Below are 21,935 nucleotides of genomic sequence, written 5' to 3' on the forward strand. Positions count from 1 at the left end.
ATTTCAAATTTAAACTAAACGGAAAAATATTTTCGCCTGATAAAGATAATATTACGATCCCTGGTTTGGTTATTTAAGAGCGTCATCACCATAAAAATGGGACAACATTAAACAAGAATTTATAGGCATATTCCCATTGTTTTTACGAAGAAGGTTCTGTTCATCGTGTCTTGTGAAAAGGGCCTTTGAGAAACAATTTGATCTTTACTTTTTGGAAATTACTTCGTAAAGATAACCATTTTGACCTCCATACGATCTGCTAATAAAGCCAATCAAATGTAAAGTTCCTGCATTTTCAGCAACCGAACCCGGACTGAGAATGAGTGCCGTAAGTTAATGCAAGTTGTCATCATATTCGTCAATAAATTCAAGTGAATACAAAATGCAAATATGCATTTTGTATACTTCTGACCCTTGATGAGCAGCATTTAACTTCGAAATGCTATGGCCTAAAAAGTTTGTTATCTTATGCTACAACAGAACACCGACCACTCTAATTTGATGTTTTAGAGGTATTCGAGGTCGCTGATAATGAATCTGATAATCAAACCCGCCGCAAATTTACCGTTTGCATGGTATAAACCCTTGGGACTATTTTGTGCCATTTCATTTCACTACCTCTCAGTGGCGTATCTAGGGTATGGCAGGCATGGCCCGTGCCATGGGCGCCAATGGGCGCAAAAATTGTTTTGTTTTCGTTTTTGCTGCATAATGTGGCGCCCAGGATAAATTTTGTGATGTCATTTCTTTGAATATTTTCTGATTGAAAGATCGTGTGGCTCTGAAAATTTGCACAGGTAAGTATTTTGACACAAGGAATCCAAAAATGGCATCAGATTTGCTAAAAAGCGAATCCTTATAGAGATATTAAGGGTTTTTGGATTTTTTTACCCACATGCACCAAAATCCAATAAAAAAGGGTGTGGCTGATATGGTAATGCATTTTTTTTTTTCATATATTTTTTCTAGACACAATAAATTACCTCTGGACCAAAAATGGTAAAAAGTTCTTGTTCCGTTCACTCACAGTTTCTGTTGAAAGTCGGGTCTATTTTCGATGATAATGAAAAATATTCCCTCCCCTATTAGATGTAATAATTAATTTAGACATTTGCTAAAGAATTTAGGAAAACTCGTCTCGGGAAAACTCGTCTCCGGAAAACTCGTCTCGGGAAAACTCGTCCCCTTTCGCTAGGTAGGAAAACTGGTCCCTTATTGAATAAATATCGATTGAAAACACATTTTATGATCGTTCTTGAAGGAGATATTGTTTTTTTAAATAAACTATAGCCCCCCGCCCCAATATTTTAAAAAAAATATTTTTACTTGTTTAATTTTTTTTTTTTTTTTTTTTTTTTTTTTTTAAATAAAATCGATTTTCTAAGTGTCCGTTTTCTACCTAACTGGCTAAGTTCTTAGTGGTTTAACTTATTTTAAAGCGTTTATTATGTTCATACAAAGTTAATTACAAATTTTTTTTTGTTCTTATTTTAACGATGTTTTTTGGAGTCATAAAAACAATAAAAAAAAACAAAACCCCAAAATTAAAAAACAGGGAGCGATTCGATTCTTCGTTACGCTTTTGGTTTTGTTTTTTTAATTATGATAGTTTTTTGTTGTTATGTTTTTGTTTTCTGTCATACCAAATGCACTCATGCGTTATTTAAAATTATAATTCTATCAATTATCAACATTTATTGTCGTCCTGTCAAATTTTGCAAAAATTAACTAATAAATTAAAAGCGAAATATTTTTTTGGCGCGAGAGATGCCATGTGCTAACAATCTCTCATTAACTCATTTTTAATTTTTTTAATTTTTACTTCAAAATTCTAAAATCAATCATTAAGAGAGAAAGTAATCACTAAATAAATTTATTAATCAATTTTATTGAAAACTCCGCTATCGTTTATCAAGAATCTTCTTAATTTCATTTTTTGTTGGTTGCTTTTCGAAGGGAGATATAGGTTTTATCCCCCCTCTCTCTCTAAATTATATTAAAAAAAATATTAAAATTTATTATTTTCTTTTTAAAACCAAATCTCCCTCAGTAATTTCTTTAATTTTCTATTTTTTAGCGATTATCAAGACCCCCTAAGCATTATTTCTCGTTCTCCCGTAACACTCGACCGACATGTTTTTTGTTTGTTTTCTGTTTTTTTTTCTTTACCAAATAAACGATTCCAAATAAATTAAATAAACAACATAGTCGGCGAGGTAGAAAAATCGATTTTACCCTTTTATAAACAACAGTAAATTCTTTTTATATTGATATAAAAAAAAAATATGCGGTCTCGTTTATGAACATACGCTTTTATTAAAAACACAAAAAAAAACATTAAACAAGTAAAAAATTTTTTAAAAAATATTATGGGGGGGGGCTATAGTTTATTTAAAAAAACAATATCTCTTTCAAGAACGATCATAAAATGTGTTTTCAATCGACATTTATTCAATACGGGACCAGTTTTCCTACCTAGCGAAAGGGGACGAGTTTTCCGGAGACGAGTTTTCCCGGCACCTTTGCTAAACTGACATCACACCTTAATTTTGGAATAAATTTGCAAGTAAGCCAGATACTAAAAGTTCTGATAGCAATTTCAACAATTTCACAGGCCTATAGTCTTCAAAATTAATTGATAAGGGTTGGAAACACCAAGTTATGATAAAAGTATGCTATTTTTTTTAAATAAGAAACTAGTAATAGGATGGTAAAAATCTTAAACTTTTAGTACTATCTCAATCCAACAATTTTTATTAGAAAACTTCTTCAGAAACTTTTTAACCCTCGAAATACCACGGTATTTTGATCCAACTTTTAAAACTTTCGTCTATATCTTCCTGAAAATGCGATTTTTTGCTCCGATCTTCCAGCTTCCTGAATATTTCTAACCTATCATATAGTGTCAAAAAATCATAAATTTACAAAATAATTTTTTTCAGGGATGTCCTTGAGAGTAACCCCTATAAAATTCTTAAGAAATTCCAAAATAATAAAAGTGACCTAAAATGATCTAAATTATTAGCCTAATTTCCAATTTCAAAAACGATTCTGAAAAAAAAAAAATGTTAAACTTTTCCATAGCTGGTACTAAAAGATAAAATGAGGAACATTTATTTTTAAGCTACCAGTACAAATAAAATCTTATAACAAATATATGATGTGGATTTATTTTAGCTGTGTAGGAAAAAAAAACAACCATAAAACATGACCTTTTGATTTCTATCCAGTCCTTTAGCATTGACAAATCGGACGAAGTAAAGAATAGATACCCTGTAGCAGACGACACCGCCTGGCGGTGCCAGGTGCACAATTCAACTAACACCGGTGATTCGACCTTGACATTGGCACAAGCACACGGCGTCGGTTGTTTGTAAACACGTCAAATAGCAAACATGCTCGAATATTCACCAGCATTTTTTTAAAAATATATTTACAAAACCTTTGAAGATTTAAAAGAAAAAGTATATATTTACAAAACATTTTTTAAAAATAAGTAACAAAACGAACGTATTTAAATAAAAGATATTTAAATAAACGGGTGTCTCTTTCTGTTTTGGATTTTTGCAACCAAGATTGATTTTTATGTGCCGTGTTTTGGGGGGTTCTGTGTGCGTTTTTAAGACAATTCAATATTTATTCTTTAAAACATTAACTTCAGTGACAATATATTTTCAAAATAATATTTTTAAATATTACATTTTTACGAATATTCGCGAGCAAGATTTAAAAAAAAAAAAGACGAGGTGTTTTTTTTTTTTTTCAATTAAATTATAAACTTTATTTGAACTTTCAACAAACTTTTACAGACAGTTTTTTTAAAAATAAAAATTATAAAAAGATTTCTATCTTGTGATACTACATTTCATCTTTATAAAAATAAAAGTTATAAAAAGATGTGAATAAAATAATATATTTTTTTTATCTCAATTGTTTATACTTGTGATTTTATTATGCATAAAAATTGCCTCGGCCTAAAAGGATTTCTCCTTCACTGATCACCGACATACATCGCACTGTAAATAAATATTGAATTGTATCAAAAATGCACAAAAAAGAAATGGCCAAAACCGTATAGAATGAACCTTTTTTTATAAGTTTTATTCAAACAGTCTTTATTTGAACTTAATGGACTGTTGTTTTTTTTTATTATTTATTAACTGTTTTATTCTTTTTATCAAACAAAAATAGAACTTTTATAATGAAATATATATTATGGACTGTTTTTCAAACATCGAAATTTTAAAATTAAAGTTTTATTTAAAACAAAAAAAAAGACAAGGTGTTTTTTCTTTTCGAGATATTTTTTTTCACCATTTATTACTTTGAAATTTTATTCAACAATGAAATGATAAAAAAAAAACTTTTCGTTAAATATATTTTTAAAAAATTATTATAAAATATCCATAAAGTCTATTTTTATGTCTGTAAAAGTTTGTTGAAAGTTCAAATAAAGTTTATAATTTAATTGAAAAAAAAAAAAACACCTCGTCTTTTTTTTTTTTTTTTAAATCTTGCTTGCGAATATTCGTAAAAATGTAATATTTAAAAGTATTATTTTGAAAATATATTAATTGTCGCTAAAGTTAATGTTTTAAAGAATAAATATTGAATTGTCTTAAAAACGCACACAGACCCCCCCCCCCAAAAAAAAAAACACGGCACATAAAAATCAATCTTGGTCGCAAAAATCCGAAACAGAAAGAGACACCCGTTTATTTAAATATCTTTTATTTAAATACGTTCGTTTTGTTACTTATTTTAAAAAAAATGTTTTGTAAATATATACTTTTTCTTTTAAATCTTCAAAGGTTTTGTAAATATATTTTTAAAAAAATGCTGGTGAATATTCGAGCATGTTTGCTATTTGACGTGTTTACAAACAACCGACGCCGTGTGCTTGTGCCAATGTCAAGGTCGAATTACCGGTGTTAGTCGAATTGTGCGCCTGGCACCGCCAGGCGTCGTCGTCTGCTACAGGGTATCTATTCTTTACTTCGTCCGACAAATCTAACAAGAAGGTGCTAAAAGGTCTTAACTTTGGTTTTTAAGCTGCTGGCTATTTATTGGTTGAGGCTGCTCTCTGTTTACTGGTTTGTAAAACCAAGTTCTAAATATATAACAGGGGGATGGGTGAAGATAAAAAGCAATAAAAATTAATTTTACTGAAACCGTTTTTCCAGTTGAGTTTTTCTTGGAACTGACAAGACCCACAAATACAGACTAGAAGATTGAAATTTTGTCAGTCACCATAAAAATGTAAGTTATATTTTAATGTAAATGTAGAATTTAAGTAGATATTTTTACTATATAAAACTACTACTACTACTACTACTACTACTACTACTACTATTATTATTATTATTATTATTTTATATTTTTTTATTTATTTTTTTTTTCAAATAAGTTTTCAGTAAAATTCTCTCTCATAAACAAAAGTGGTATTCTACATTTTATTTTTGACAAAGAAATATATCAATTCTTTTAGAATTTATTCACATGTAAATTTAATTTAAAATATTTCTTAGTTATTTAAGTATTTTCGGATAGTTAATAAAATAAATTTGGTATGTATGCAGAATATAAGCCGTGCTGAAATAATGTTATTTAGAAATTCATTTTTTTTTAAATGAGGAGGAGATGACATTTTATAACTTTTCTTCTTCCACCTAACAATTAAATAAACAAAAATGTTGTAAATTAAACTTGATCTTATCAAAAAATATGGTAAATATCCAGATACGCTACTACAAAACGCCGACCACTCTAATTTGTTTTTTTATAGGTAATTGAGGTCGCTGACAACGAATCTGATAGTCAAACTTGGGGCAAATTTACCGTTTGCATAGTATTAACCCCTGAACCCACGAACTACTGTCCACCATTTTGCAGCTTCCGTTTATGCTACGCGCATGCACGCTGTAGCATAAACGACGGCTTCACCAAGCAAACTACGTTGGGGGTGAGGGGATTTTTTTTTTCCAGGACATAGAATTTTCTAATTTTCAAAAATACATTATAGCACTTTTGGGGTGGAAAATTTAAAATTAGCTGAAAAAGAAATAAAGCAAGAAAAGGAAAGCACTCCAAGTTGGAGTAGGAGGGGGGGGGGGGTTAATTTATCTGTTTTTTTTGTTTTTTTTTACCTGGAACATAGAATTTTCAAATTTTCAAAAAGTAACGCACCGACATACCAATTAGAACACCATTTAACATTTTCCGAAGATTTTACTGTGTACATTGGGGGCATGAGCGGGGGGGGGGGTGATGTTGGGGCGCGCGCGCCCCAACATCACATCCCCCCCCCGCTCATGCCCCCAATGTACACAGTAAAATCTTCGGAAAATGTTAAATGGTGTTCTAATTGGTATGTCGGTGCGTTGAAAAATGTTTAACTAAACTGCAAAAGCACCTATTAAGCCACATAAGTTCTATAATTGAATCCCCCTCCCGCAAAAAAGAATGAAAAACAAAGATGTTTGGTGCTTATGTTTTTGTAAACCACATTAAAAACTACGCGAGACAAAAAAAAAAAAAAAAGTCCAATTTGTTGTACTTTTCTTTAACTGTAAGTCATTAAAAAAATGTCAGTCCGTAAGTTTTTGGTACGCCATGTGAGAAGGCAGTTTGCTAGGTGAAGCAAGCCGTCGTTCATGCTGCAGCGCACGCGCGTAGCGTAAACGGAAGCTGCAAAATGGTGGAAAGTTATTCGTGGGTTCGGGGGTTAATACCATGCAAATGGTAAATTTGCCCCAAGTTTGACTATCAAATTCGTTATCAGCGACCTCAATTACCTATAAAAAAGCAAATTAGAGTGGTCGGTGTTCTGTAGTAGCGTATCTGGATATTTACCAAAAATATCATGGTCCGCATTCTGCATGAGCACCAATAAATTTGTTATCGGAAATAAATTCTGGGCATTTTTGAGAATTATTCATTTATTTTGCAAGATGTGGCTTAAAGATTCCACTGGAATAAAAATCAAGCTACATTGCATCCATTCATCTGCTACTATAGAAATATAAGTGACCGTGAGCATATTAATTTGTAATAATATCTGGAAAAAAAAATTGTTAATTGCTTTAAAAGTAAGAATGGTCATGGTATGGGAAATCAATTTTATGTTAAATTTAAATGCAAAACTCATCTCTCAATCTGCATGGTAAAATAATTATTGTTTTGGTTATGAAGGTCAGGTTATTATAATTTTTTATAAGTTTCCCATTAGTTTTTGATTTTGATGGTGATTAAAGCCTAAAGTTATTCTCCAAAAGAAAACATGTATTTTTACAAAAAAAAAAGTTATAATGAAAATGTTTACGAAAATTCTACAACTTTGAAATTTAGCTATATTTTTGATTTTTCGTATCTTTCTTCATAACTTTTTTTCACGTGTGAAAATACATTTTTTTTTTCTTTTGAAGATTATTTTAGACTTTAATCTTTCGAACACAATCAAAAACTACTCGGAGGATTATAATGATAAGCCGGCTCTCATAACTGCACCTCATCAGTTTTTAGCGGCTAGGACGCATTTTGTCAACTTTGCCGTTTGTTTTGTCTTTCCGCGAAAGATAAGCGAACACAATAAAAATGCCAGAATTATATTCACTAAATTAACTATTAAAAACCCTGTTACATCCACATCGCATATACTTTTTATCTTTTGTTAATTTTATTAAATTTCATTATTCGTATTGCCATCAGGACTTAAGGTTAGGAGGAAAGGGACCAGATGGAGATAGAAGATTGTCGGTCACAATGTTATGACAATGCTGCTGTGATGGCGGGACACAGAAGTGGTGTGCAGCAAAGAATAAATGAAAAAAACAAGCTGGCAGTGTTTGTAAATTGTGATAACCATTCACTTAATCTTGTAGGTGTTCAGGCAGCCAGGCAAGACACAGAAATGGTCTCGTTCTTTGGAGTTATTGACTCATTGTATAGCTTCTTTTCCTCACTTGCGGTGGGAGAAATTAAAAGATGCTGTCCCACTGGTTTTAAAGGCTGAAGCAGAAAGCCGTTGGAGTTCTAGAACAGAAGCAGTGAAGCCTGTACAAATGTATCTTGACAAAATCGTTGATGTACTAGACAGCATGATAGAAGATGTCAGTCAAACAATTGATACCCAGAGTGACGCTAAACAACTAGTAAATCGCATACTAACATACGAGTTTCTAACATTGTTGGGTTTTTGGCACAAAATACTTACGCCAATAGATAGAGTGCAAAAATGATTGTAAGACAAGACAATGAATTTTCACAATGCTGCCCTAGACATAAAAGGCCTAAGAGATCATTTCAATGATGCAAGAGAAAATTTAGTTAATGAATGCTTGGAAGATGGCAAGAACCTTTGTGAAAAATGGGACGTTGAAATCAAAAGAAGGACAAGGGGAAAAACAAGAATGGCTGGGGAAAATGCACGAGATGCCGGGTTATCAAGAACAGATGAAATGAAACGAGTCATGAAGGGAGCTCTAGACCGCCTGCACAAAGAGATGGATGATCGATTCTCCCGGTTATTTGACATCGATTCCAAATTTGGCTTTCTGTTGAATGTCCAAGGCCTTTGTTATGGTCCTGACTCATCTGACTGTGAACAATTAGAGTCTGTGTGAAAATTTAGGAGCTGTGTACAGTTCAGATATAGATGGTAAGCAATTTTATGAGGAGATTATTGATTGCAAATGTTGATATCAAGTCGTGCCAACTTAAAGTTATCGTCCTGAAGACCTTCTGACATTCATAGTTGAATATGGTGATGAGAGCGTATTTCCCAATCTTCGAATTGCTTTGCAAATAATGTTGACAATGGCAGTATCTATTGCAAGCTGCTAGCGAAGTTTCAGTAAACTAAAACTAATTCTTTCATGTCTCCGAGCCTCAATGAGTCAGGACAGATTGTGTGATCTAGCTTTGATGAGTATAGAAAGGGAAGAATTAGAGAAAACTAACTTTGATAAAATCATAGACGAATTTGCTTCCATAAAGGCACGAAAAGTGTTATTTTAGAATGTTATTATTGAAACAAAAAAGGCCGGATTTATTGAGGTTTATTGTGGTATGTTTGTTATCCTTCAATTTCTTCATAATAAAAATAAATGAAGTATGTTGTAGTCCTCTTTTTGGATAATTTAGAATTTTATTTCTTAAAGCAAGAATAACCATATAATTACTTTATTAAAACATTCATTTCATGGTTTATCTTTCGTTAAAATTGTGCCTGTATTATAATATTATGTAGGTTAGGTATATCTAAGGTATAAATTATTAAGAAGGGGCGCACATTCAAACTTTGCCATGGGCGCCATTTTACATAGGTATGCCACTGCCGCCTCTGATAGTGTTTTTCTTACGTTCGTGTGCAAACGGGCGTAGTGGGGTGTCTTATCATATCGCGTAGGAATCTTTCAAATAAGAAAGTTTTTAAAAAAAAATGTGGTTCATTTTTTTTTCCGTCTTACGTATATTTTAATGCTTTTTTAATTGATCAAAAAATAAAGTTTTAACAAGCGGTTTGCCAAAACATGAGTACCAAACACATTTTTATGTTTTTCGTTCTTTTTTGGGGGAGAGGAGTATTCCATTAGCGGGTGCTTCTGCAGTTTAATTAACCGTTTTTCCGTAAGTAACGCGCTGACATTTACCATTTCACAAAAATTCTGTTTACAGTGGGGAGGTGGTAGTGCTAGGGTGCACGCACCCCAGCACCAAAAACGGTTAATTAAACTGCAGAAGCACCTGTTAAACTACACAAGTTCTATAATTGAATACCTCCACCCCCAAAACAGAACGAAAAACATAAAAATATGTTTGGTGATTATGTTTTTGTAAACCACTCGTGAAAATTTTTTTAAATCAATTAAAAAGCATTAAAACTATGTAAGACAAAAGAAAAAATAAATCACATTTTTTATTAAACTTCATTTGAAATGACTGCTTAAAGATTCCTACACAATATGATAAGACACCCTACTACACCCGTTCGCATGCGAACATATCATGTAAGAAAAACACTACCGAAGGCAGTGAAGTGGCACAAAATAGTCCCAAAGTCTAGGGGTTCATACTATGCAAACGGTAAATTTGTAGCAGGTTTGATTATCAGATTCATTGTCAGCGACCTCGACTACCCCTAAAAAAACAAATTAGAGTGGTCGTGTTCTGTTGTAGCGTAAGGTAACACTTACAAAGAGTTTTTTTTTTTTACTTTTCCTTATTTTTCTAATGGTCTAATAATTTAATTTTCCCCTTTACTTTTCCTTATTTTTCTAATGGTCTAATAATTTAATTTTCCCCTTTACTTTTCCTTATTTTTCTAATGGTCTAATAAAGTTATATATGATTAATTTTCTTATCTTGATAAGTTTTGCTTTACTCTTTGATAACATAATTACTTACACATATTAGTGTTTGATGCTTTCATTGCGAAAGCATCAAACACTAATATTATTAGTGTAAAAAGTGATAATTACGGTTGGTCAAGGGATTCAAACTCGGTCACCTTTGACTCCATTTGCTGAAACGTTACCTCTGGGCCAGCATCAATTAACACGAGAATTAAGGGAAATTAAACACCTATAAATGTTAAATGCAGGCATAACAGTTAAGCTGTCAGAGAGTATTCTAACGACCAGAAGTTGACTGCATTTTTGTTTTATTTCCTATACAGAGTTTAACTTTAGTAATCTTAAAGGAGCTTATAATTATAAATATTAATAATTATTTTTATATCAACAAACACTTTTTTTATTTATTTATTTGCGGATTATTATCCTCATCTTTTATAGTTGTTGTTTAACGACGTTTCGGCCAACTATTCTTCTGGCCTTCGTCAGGTTGTTAATCACGATGGGATGGGAATGCTGCATCCTCAACTGTATATTCAGTAATTACTGCCTTCCATAGTTGTTGTTGTTTCACCATGTTTTGGCCAACTAATCCCCTGGCTGGCTTTGGGTAGGATTGAAACTGTTATCTTCAAACAATGCCCACTTAGCCTGTAGAGATTCAATGTTTATTCACTGCGCCACCGACCCTAAAGAGTGAGTATTTTGAAAGGAAGTTTTTGTTACTTGGTCTTCCATTGTCAGGTCTGTACCGAATGGTATATTATTTAATTATTGGAATTCTTTTGAGATGAGTAATTTGTTTATTTATTTATTTGCAAACTATTCTTTTGAGATGAGTAATTTGTTTATTTTATTTATTTGCAAACTATTCTTTTGAGATGAGTAATTTGTTTATTTATTTATTTGCAAACTATTCTTTTGAGATGAGTAATTTGTTTATTTATTTATTTGCAAACTATTCTTTTGAGATGAGTAATTTGTTTATTTTATTTATTTGCAAACTATTCTTTTGAGATGAGTAATTTGTTTATTTATTTATTTGCAAACTATTCTTTTGAGATGAGTAATTTGTTTATTTTATTTATTTGCAAACTATTCTTTTGAGATGAGTAATTTGTTTATTTATTTATTTGCAAACTATTCTTTTGAGATGAGTAATTTGTTTATTTATTTATTTGCAAACTATTCTTTTGAGATGAGTAATTTGTTTATTTTATTTATTTGCAAACTATTCTTTTGAGATGAGTAATTTGTTTATTTATTTATTTGCAAACTATTCTTTTGAGATGAGTAATTTGTTTATTTATTTATTTGCAAACTATTCTTTTGAGATGAGTAATTTGTTTATTTATTTATTTGCAAACTATTCTTTTGAGATGAGTAATTTGTTTATTTATTTATTTGCAAACTATTCTTTTGAGATGAGTAATTTGTTTATTTATTTATTTGCAAACTATTCTTTTGAGATGAGTAATTTGTTTATTTTATTTATTTGCAAACTATTCTTTTGAGATGAGTAATTTGTTTATTTATTTATTTGCAAACTATTCTTTTGAGATGAGTAATTTGTTTATTTATTTATTTGCAAACTATTCTTTTGAGATGAGTAATTTGTTTATTTATTTATTTGCAAACTATTCTTTTGAGATGAGTAATTTGTTTATTTATTTATTTGCAAACTATTCTTTTGAGATGAGTAATTTGTTTATTTATTTATTTGCAAACTATTCTTTTGAGATGAGTAATTTGTTTATTTATTTATTTGCAAACTATTCTTTTGAGATGAGTAATTTGTTTATTTATTTATTTGCAAACTATTCTTTTGAGATGAGTAATTTGTTTATTTATTTATTTGCAAACTATTCTTTTGAGATGAGTAATTTGTTTATTTATTTATTTGCAAACTATTCTTTTGAGATGAGTAATTTGTTAATTTTATTTATTTGCAAACTATTCTTTTGAGATGAGTAATTTGTTTATTTATTTATTTGCAAACTATTCTTTTGAGATGAGTAATTTGTTAATTTTATTTATTTGCAAACTATTCTTTTGAGATGAGTAATTTGTTTATTTATTTATTTGCAAACTATTCTTTTGAGATGAGTAATTTGTTTATTTATTTATTTGCAAACTATTCTTTTGAGATGAGTAATTTGTTAATTTTATTTATTTGCAAACTATTCTTTTGAGATGAGTAATTTGTTTATTTATTTATTTGCAAACTATTCTTTTGAGATGAGTAATTTGTTAATTTTATTTATTTGCAAACTATTCTTTTGAGATGAGTAATTTGTTTATTTATTTATTTGCAAACTATTCTTTTGAGATGAGTAATTTGTTTATTTATTTATTTGCAAACTATTCTTTTGAGATGAGTAATTTGTTTATTTTATTTATTTGCAAACTATTCTTTTGAGATGAGTAATTTGTTTATTTATTTATTTGCAAACTATTCTTTTGAGATGAGTAATTTGTTTATTTATTTATTTGCAAACTATTCTTTTGAGATGAGTAATTTGTTTATTTATTTATTTGCAAACTATTCTTTTGAGATGAGTAATTTGTTTATTTTATTTATTTGCAAACTATTCTTTTGAGATGAGTAATTTGTTTATTTTATTTATTTGCAAACTATTCTTTTGAGATGAGTAATTTGTTTATTTATTTATTTGCAAACTATTCTTTTGAGATGAGTAATTTGTTTATTTTATTTATTTGCAAACTATTCTTTTGAGATGAGTAATTTGTTTATTTATTTATTTGCAAACTATTCTTTTGAGATGAGTAATTTTTTTATTTATTTATTTGCAAACTATTCTTTTGAGATGAGTAATTTGTTTATTTATTTATTTGCAAACTATTCTTTTGAGATGAGTAATTTGTTTATTTATTTATTTGCAAACTATTCTTTTGAGATGAGTAATTTGTTTATTTTATTTATTTGCAAACTATTCTTTTGAGATGAGTAATTTGTTTATTTATTTATTTGCAAACTATTCTTTTGAGATGAGTAATTTGTTTATTTTATTTATTTGCAAACTATTCTTGTGAGATGAGTAATTTGTTTATTTTATTTATTTGCAAACTATTCTTTTGAGATGAGTAATTTGTTTATTTATTTATTTGCAAACTATTCTTTTGAGATGAGTAATTTGTTTATTTATTTATTTGCAAACTATTCTTTTGAGATGAGTAATTTGTTTATTTATTTATTTGCAAACTATTCTTTTGAGATGAATAATTTGTTTATTTATTTATTTGCAAACTATTCTTTTGAGATGAGTAATTTGTTTATTTATTTATTTGCAAACTATTCTTTTGAGATGAGTAATTTGTTTATTTATTTATTTGCAAACTATTCTTTTGAGATGAGTAATTTGTTTATTTATTTATTTGCAAACTATTCTTTTGAGATGAGTAATTTATTTATTTATTTGCAAACTATTATTCTCATCTTGTATAGTTGTTGTTTCACAACGTTTCAGCCAACTATTCCTCTGGCCAGGTTGTTAACCGCTGAATCTTCAAGTCTGTATCTTCAGTAATTTACTAAAGATACAGATTTGAAGATTCAGCATTCCTATGTTGTGATTAACAACCTGACGAAGGCCAGAAGAATAGTTGGCCGAAACGTTGCTAAACAACAACTATAAAAGATAAGGATAACAGTCGGCAAATAAATGAATATACAAATTACTCATCTCAAAGGATTCCAGTAGTTAAATAATATCTACAGACACTTGTTTCATGCTTTTGCAATCATCAGTGCAAGAAATGATAATGACTGTTGGTTGAGGGATTCAAACCCAGTTACAAAATCACCTTTGACTCCATTTGCTAGAATGTTCCACATAAAAGGTTAATATGTATCAATTTTCTGTATTTACTTTGTGTCCAGTACGTGAGCAAAGCTAGGTAGTAAGTTATGAAAATATATGGCAATTAAGCTACACAAAATCTTCATAAAGATTTGTCAAGCTATAAAATTTTAGCCTAATGATTCCTTATGGAGGTGAAACAGGGATATTTCATTTTCCAAAAAGAAAAAAGATATTCTTACTTTTCTCCTTTCCCTATTTTGCAAAAGGTCTGTAATAAGGCATGTTATATTCTGAGATCAATTCATACCTTCTGACTCCAAGGTCATTTATAAAATATGATGCCAGCAAAGCAACTGGTCCTTACAATATTCTAGTTGTTGTGCTTAAGAATCTAAAGTCAGAACTTGCTCATATTCTCACAAAATTATACAATCGTTGCTTAAATAAAAAAAAGTTTTTCATCTCCTTGAAAACCTTTGTTGGTTTGGCCAGTATGTAAAAATACTAGTGATCAGTCTTCTGCATCTCAGTACTGATCAATCATTATCCTGTTCACCATGAGTTTGAATCTGTAATAACAAAAAAAATTGTTAACCATTTTAGCAAAAGCAATCTACTGCGTGACAAGCAATATGTATATAGTCTTGCAAGGTCCACTGCTGATGTGTTAACAATAATATCACATAGGATCATCAAATCTTTTGATGAGTCGGGTGCTTTGTTTCTAGAGAGATAGTCTTCAACATATCAAAGACGTTTGATAGGATCTGGCACAAAAAGTTGTTTCACAAACTTTTTAGCTATAGAATAGCGTTGTTACTATTGAATCCTTTCTCTGATAGGTTTAAAAAAGTACATAGTATCAATGCCGGTGTGCCTCAACCTTCTTTTAATCTTCATTAATGATATTCCAAATCACATTCTGAAATGATTTGTTCACATTTATGCAGCCGACATGACTGTCTATGGCAGTGCTTTGATGAGCACTGGTAATCAATTTCTTGCTGATTCTTTTGATCTAGAGCACCTGATGCAATAGAGAAAAAGTGGTTTATTACTTTCAACCTTTTTTTTTTTTTATTTCACCACCAATGCTTGGATTCTTGTTTGGTCCCAATTGGAATAAATGGCTCTCTTCTTGATGAAGCCCCTTCAGCTCCTAAGACTAATTTTTACTCCAGATTTAAAAGGGAAGACTTTAATCCAATCTGTTCTCTTCATTGCAATGACAAAATTTACTATGTTAAGACTAAACTCTAATGAAAACAGCTTTTTTAATGAAAAATTGAATGGCAATTATTTGTATTCTTTACATGAAATGCAGAGCGTATCACAATTTTATTGTATACTAGAAGCACTTGTGTCTTAGTGTTGCTCAGGATAGAATATAAAAAAATGATTAGGTATAAAAAAAATCTCTAAGATATCTTAGACTTTTCATTGGTTTTAGGTCTTTATGTTTGAATATTTTTGAAGTACTAGGAAGGGTTATTTTTTGTTTGTTCTAGTGTTTCTAAACAATAAATGAAAGTAAATCGACTTTGCAAACTAAAACTAAAACATAGTTTAGGGTTAGTTTAGTTTTTGATCATTTTAGATTAAAATGAAAAAGAAACTATTCAGTTCATAGATTGTTTGAAGTTCATTGACAATTATTATCATCATATTTGCAGAGAATTTCCCATCATAGTCATTTTTCTTTTTGTCAATTGGTCGATAATTTCAGAATAAAGAACTACCTTCCACCCTAAAAACAGAAAAAATTTGAAGTTTTCCAATCTCACTTTTATTTATATGCAAAATAGAAAAAATGAAATTTACTGATAAAAAATGATGTCACCACCCAAATTGTCCCATTTGAAAATTGAGAAATCAATTTTCCTGAAATTAATCTTGGAAATTGATTGCTCACCTTATAATGTAAAAAATATAATTTAATTTTTGTTGGATATACTTTCAAACTGTTTACATGTAATTGCCCAAAAGGATCTCCCTGACCCCAAAATAAGAGAAAACCTTAATGAATGAAACATATTTGTGAACGTGGCTGGTATGTGTATATATAAAAAAAATTATTTTGATTTGGAGCTGTAATATTTTATTCTCCCACTAAGAATGCAAGTAAACAAATATGTTTATGACAGTAAATGTTTATAATAAAAAATGCTAAAATTAGCTGTTTTTGTATAATGTACTCAGTCTGTGAAAAAAAATCTTTCTAGACTGAGACAAATTTAATTTATTTTGATCCAGTAACCGTCATCAAAGTAGCAGGAGTTTTATTACAATAAGAAATGGAGATCGGAAGTAACAATAAGAAAATCAATCTCAATTCCCAAAATGTGAGAGGAAACTACTAAGCAAATTACCCCCCCCCCCTTTAAGATGATCAAGTTTTTAAGTAAATGAAATGTAAAAAGTTATATTTTCTGGTGAAGAATGCCAGCAATACATTGTTTGCAGTTATAATATTGAAATGCTTATATTTACTCTATAATTATTGTGCTATTGTTTTTTAATGACATATGATTTAATACAAAATATTTACAAATGAAATTTGTTGGATGAAAAAATGACAGTGTTTATATTGTTGCAATAGCATGAATTACAATGCGTAGTAACTGCATAATTATTTAAAAGTTGTTTGTGTTATTTATATAAGTCTCTACAGTTATTTGTAAGAAAAAATAGAAATTGAAAATATCACTGTCTAAACGTTACTTGCTTGTTAGCTGAAATATGGCAGGCTTCAGATGTGTTCAATTAAACTGAAAGAAGTTACCTAAACATATACAATTATCAAACAGCCAGAATTAAAGAATAGAAATGTCAGAATTGGAACCTAGTGGTGTGGTAACAGTTTTTTCCTCATATAAAATAATGAACCAGTGTTAAGTGAAGATATGTTAGTAGATATTTTATGAGGGAATATAATTGCTACTGTTATATTCTATGTATTGTGGGTAAGAAAATGCGTATGATTGCAAAAACAAGAATACGATAACTGATTAAGTTGAACATATATTTATTTACCGCAAATCAGATGAGGTATTGTCTGGATCCTCTCCTGGCATCCGTAATAGTCACAATAAAGTCTTGTCGGGTTGTAAGGGTCGTCTAGAGGTGAGAGCAGGGTTTAGAGACGTCTCATCTGTTAAGATGTGGTTGTTTCGATGATGTGGGGTATAGGCGTGGCTTGTCTGATCGTAATGTTGTGAAAATGATGCGTGATACAGTAAATATGGAATAACCACAAAAGCACACAAATAAATACCGTTCAATCGTGAATAGAGAATCCCGTAGCAGCTGCGATTTTCTGGTCGGCCACGTGCTGCACCTTTTTTTTTTTTTTCTGGAAGTCTGCTTGGACTGCCCCGCAGATGTTCAAAAATCCCTTTTCTCCGAACTCGAGATGACAACAACTTCCGTTTCTTGCATCAGGGCAAGATCTTATCTTGTAACAGCCCCCTTAGATCTTGCGATGATTCAAGACTGTTGCCATGTTGTTGTCGCCCCCTGCGTGTGCATGTTTTTACTTTGTATGGTGGCACATAACGAAGTCCTGGAAGCATGCTGGGAGCCGCCCACATGTTGATCGCTTTGTTAGATTGTGACTTTCCGCACCACCTCTGGAACTGCAGTCATTTGCGCTGTGATGCCCCCCTGACGAAAGTGTGGGGAGTCGAGTCAATGGGTGATTGGGAATTTGGCTTGGTGTGGATGGAGGCAGAGTTGGAAGTGGTATATCCCTGTGTTGTAGGTTATTTGGTCGCTGTACGAGCTGGCGGATGTGTCCGCAGTGAACCCAATCTGTTTCGCTGTTTTCATTTTTTACTTGGATCACCAAACCGTTCGTTTTGGTGACTACAAAATCATGGACTTCGGTCGGTGGAGTAGCACTCTGTCGTCAACCCGTATAGGGTCTTTAAAGGTGCCTCGGTTTAGTTTGGCTCTCATTTTTTGGTCAGTCTCATTGTTGGCCAGGGCAACCCGTTGGTTCACCTGTCGGAGCAAAGCATTTATCTGCATACCATAAGCACCTGGGTTGTTATTAACAATGTCTTGGTGGAGGATCTTCGGTAGACCGATGTGTGGTTGGCAGCTGGTGATAATGTAGTGCGGGGATGCTCCAGTGGTAGTGTTGGCTGTGACATTCATCGAGGATACTACAGATTCGAGGACGTCTGTCCATTCACAAATTCTATCTTCGCAGATCATGTCGAGAGCATTTTTTAAAGTCCGGTGTTGCCTCTCGATGTTCCCTGAGCTTTGCGGTCGCCATGGGCAGTGAAGTTCCCGGATGACTGAGCTTAGTTCACAGAAATCCTTGTAGACCTCACCAGTGAAGTGGGTTCCTCGATCGGATGAGACGATGCAGGGAATCTTGCGGTGGTAAACTGATAGAGCCTGCAAGCTGTGTCAATTGCGCGGTCTCTAGCACATGGTATGGCCATGAGGTGACGGCTGAAGCTGTCTAGAATAGTTACTATGTACCATTTGTCCTTTGAGAGGGGCATTGAGACAAAATCTATGTAGACAACTTCGAATGGCTTTCCTCCTCTCTTGCAATGGCGCGTGGGCCAGTTTTGGTGCATGCCATAGTTTCCTTTGCATTTAGCGCAGGTTTGGCATAACTAGACATATGCCTTGATGTTGCGATCTTTAAATTCCCACCAGTAATTGGCTAGATGTTCCTGCATGCGGGTAATCCCAGAGTTGTTGATACAGTCATGGGCCTGGTGGAAATATTTTGCGCAAAGCTTGTAGGGTACTACCAATTTTGGTGTGCTTGTAGCGTCCCTGATCATCAGTACAGAAGTACCAGTTTCAAGTAGAATTGGTGCATGTGCTTGCTGTACAGCACAGTGCAATGGTCTTTGGGGTCGAGTAGGGTAGCATCCAGTCTTGAGGTTGCTGACTGAAGGGCTTTGATGATTTTTGAAAGTGTGTCATCAGAGATTTCTGCTGCAATACCCATGTGTTCAGCTATCTCTACAACCGGGATGGTTGATGTGGCATGAAAAGCAAGGAATGCATCGATGACCTGCTTATGATGCTTGATGTTTCGAGGTGTAGTTGGGAGCTTTTGATTTCGTCAAGGCACCAGGATGGGACGTAGATGTTTAGACTGGAGCCTTGGAGTTTGAAAACCTTCCCTGCAGGTGTTGGGTTTGCTGGAATTTGTCCTTGTTGTGGCCATACCTCCGACTGAGCATGTCGGCCCAGACATTCGACTCACCTTCCACATACTCCAAGATGAACTTGTAGCACGAGATTTCCTCCTGCCATCGACGTATCTTTGCATTGCTAAATACACATTGATCCAAGTATGTAAGGGACCGGTGATCTGTGACGACAACGAATGGACGACTACGCAGAAAGTAATCGAATTTGGTGATGGCCCATTTTATAGCATTAGCCTCGCGTTCAGTTGTTGACCAGTTGCGTTCTGTCGTGTTAAATGTGTGTGAGGTCACTGCTATGATTTTCTTCCGGCCGTGTTTATCCTCTTGCATGAGTATAGCACAGCATGCGATATTGCTGGCGTCAGTGGTGAGGGTAAAGAGTCCAGAGAAGTCCGGGAATGAGATGATTGGTGGTGAAGCAAGGCATTTCTTAATTTTCTTGAAAGCTTTGTTTGCACTTTCGGTCCAAATGAATGTCCGTCCAGGCTTGTTTAGTTCGTTTATGGGGGCCATCAGATTGGAGAACATATCCGTTCGGATGCTCTTATATAAGTGTGTCTCAATGAATTGTCGAATCCATAGGAGGTGTCCAATGAGACTTTGTAACTCCTTTCTCGTTGTAGGGGGTTTCATGTCGATGATGGCACGTACGTATTCGAGGTCAGCCTTGAACCCGTCGCTATTCACAATGCGGCCGAGGAATTTTGCTTCGGATGCAAGGAAAATGCATTTCTTTGGGTTTAGTTTTAATCCAAACTTGCGAAGAGCGATAAATAATTGTTCCAGCGTGGTTATATATTCCCCACAGGTTTTGGCATGTACAAGATTATCATCGATATATGATGATATATTTGCGCATGAAGCCACTGTGTCTAGAGCATCGGCTATGCATCAGGAAAAGATTTGACCAGTGGATGTTAAACGGAAGGCTAGACGGGTGTATTGGAAACAAGTTCTTTCCAAGTAAAGGCCGTTTTATGATGGTCAAGTTTGTCGATAACAATTTGCCAATAGCTATTGCGGAGGTCGAGCGTCGAGAAGTACCTGTTACCTTCACCAATCTTGTTCAATATGGAGTCAATGGTAGGCATCGGATATGGGTCAAGATCGACTAATACCCCTTGTTGAGGGTTCCCTTAAAGTTGCAACCACTCGGATTTTTCCGTTTTTCTTATGGGCAGCGAAAACAGGACTGTTGAATCCCTTAGGATCATCACAAGGTTCGATAATGCCCTCAGTTGCCATGTGGGCGATTTCTGCATCCACCTCATCCTCCAGTGCTTGGGCTATAGGATGTTGTTTTTGGCTCCTGGACTGGCCGTTCGTTCCAATGTTGATGTTGCTGCAATAGAAAGTATCTCTCAATGTTCCTTTTGTTCGGAACTTGATTTTGAACAGACTCTTGCGGAAACAGTTGACTGCATAAAACAGATAAACTCGAACAAAGCCCTTGGGTTGGATGGCATCCCTGTTGAGTTGCTGATATATAGTGGTGTCAATGTACATTGTGTGGTCCACTCTTTGATACTGTCAGTATGGCAGGGTGACTCGGTTGCCCAAGATTGGGTGGATGCTATCTTGGTTATGTTGTACAAAGGAAAGGGTACAAGGTCTGATAGTGGAAATTATCGAGGTATCTCGCTGCTGAGTCCGGTTGGAAAGGTATTTGCATGGCTTTTGCTAAACCGATTGGAAAAGTATGTATGTCCTAATATCCTTCCGGAATCCCAGTCTGGATTTAGAGGTGGGCGAGGAACTGTGGATATTGTGTTTTCTGCTAGACAGCTCTTGGAAAAATGTATTGAACAGCGTATGCCTCTTTGCCAGGTGTTTGTGGACTTAACCAAGGCGTTTGACACAGTCAACCGTGAGGCTCTCTGGAAAGTGCTGGAAAAATTTGGCTGTACATCTGCTTTTACAGACAAGTTCAAGCAACTTCATCAAAGTATGAAAGGTCGCGTCAACTTCAATGGTCAGCTTTCAGAAGAATTCCCCATTAATAATGGTGTGAAGCAGGGTGATATAGCTGCACCAACATTGTTTTCACTCTATTTGATTGCTGTGCTCTGGTATGGTTTCCACGATTGTGATATGGGTGTTTATATTAGATTCGAAACGACTGGAAAGGTGTTCAACCTCAGAAGATTCCAAGCCAAAACACTTGTTAGTGATGGACTTGTTAGGGAACTGTTGTATGCTGATGATGCTCACCTGGTAACACACTCCCCAGTAGATATGCAACTAGTGATGGATCTCTTTACAAATGCTTGTACCTGCTTCGGACTGACAGTTAGCATTAAGAAAACTAAAGTCATGTACACTCCCGCTCCCAATGATCTGTATGTGGAACCTGATATCTTCGTCTGAGGAAAGCGCCTTGAAGTCGTAAAAAATTTTGTCTACCTTGGGATTGCCTTATCAAATGATGGCACTCTTAATGCGGAAATAAGACAGAGAATCAGCAAGGCATCTAATGCTATTGGAAGGTTACAAGATAGAGTCTGGTCTGATGGTGATCTAACTCTGACAACTAAAATTTCAGTATATCAAGCATGTGTAGTACAATCCCTACT

At 33.1% G+C, this 21,935-nt stretch overlaps 1 protein-coding gene across 1 annotated transcript in view; it reads left to right on the forward strand.

The window, feature by feature from the left end:
* Positions 1-21,935, forward strand: part of LOC145291322 (natural resistance-associated macrophage protein 2-like) — a 346,900-nt gene that overhangs the window by 1,266 nt on the left and 323,699 nt on the right. The gene's annotated exons all lie outside the window — the stretch shown is intronic.

Source organism: Euprymna scolopes, chromosome 12, assembly GCF_053919585.1.
Source record: "Euprymna scolopes isolate OS-2025 chromosome 12, ASM5391958v1, whole genome shotgun sequence".
NCBI classification, from domain to species: Eukaryota; Metazoa; Mollusca; class Cephalopoda; order Sepiida; family Sepiolidae; genus Euprymna; species Euprymna scolopes.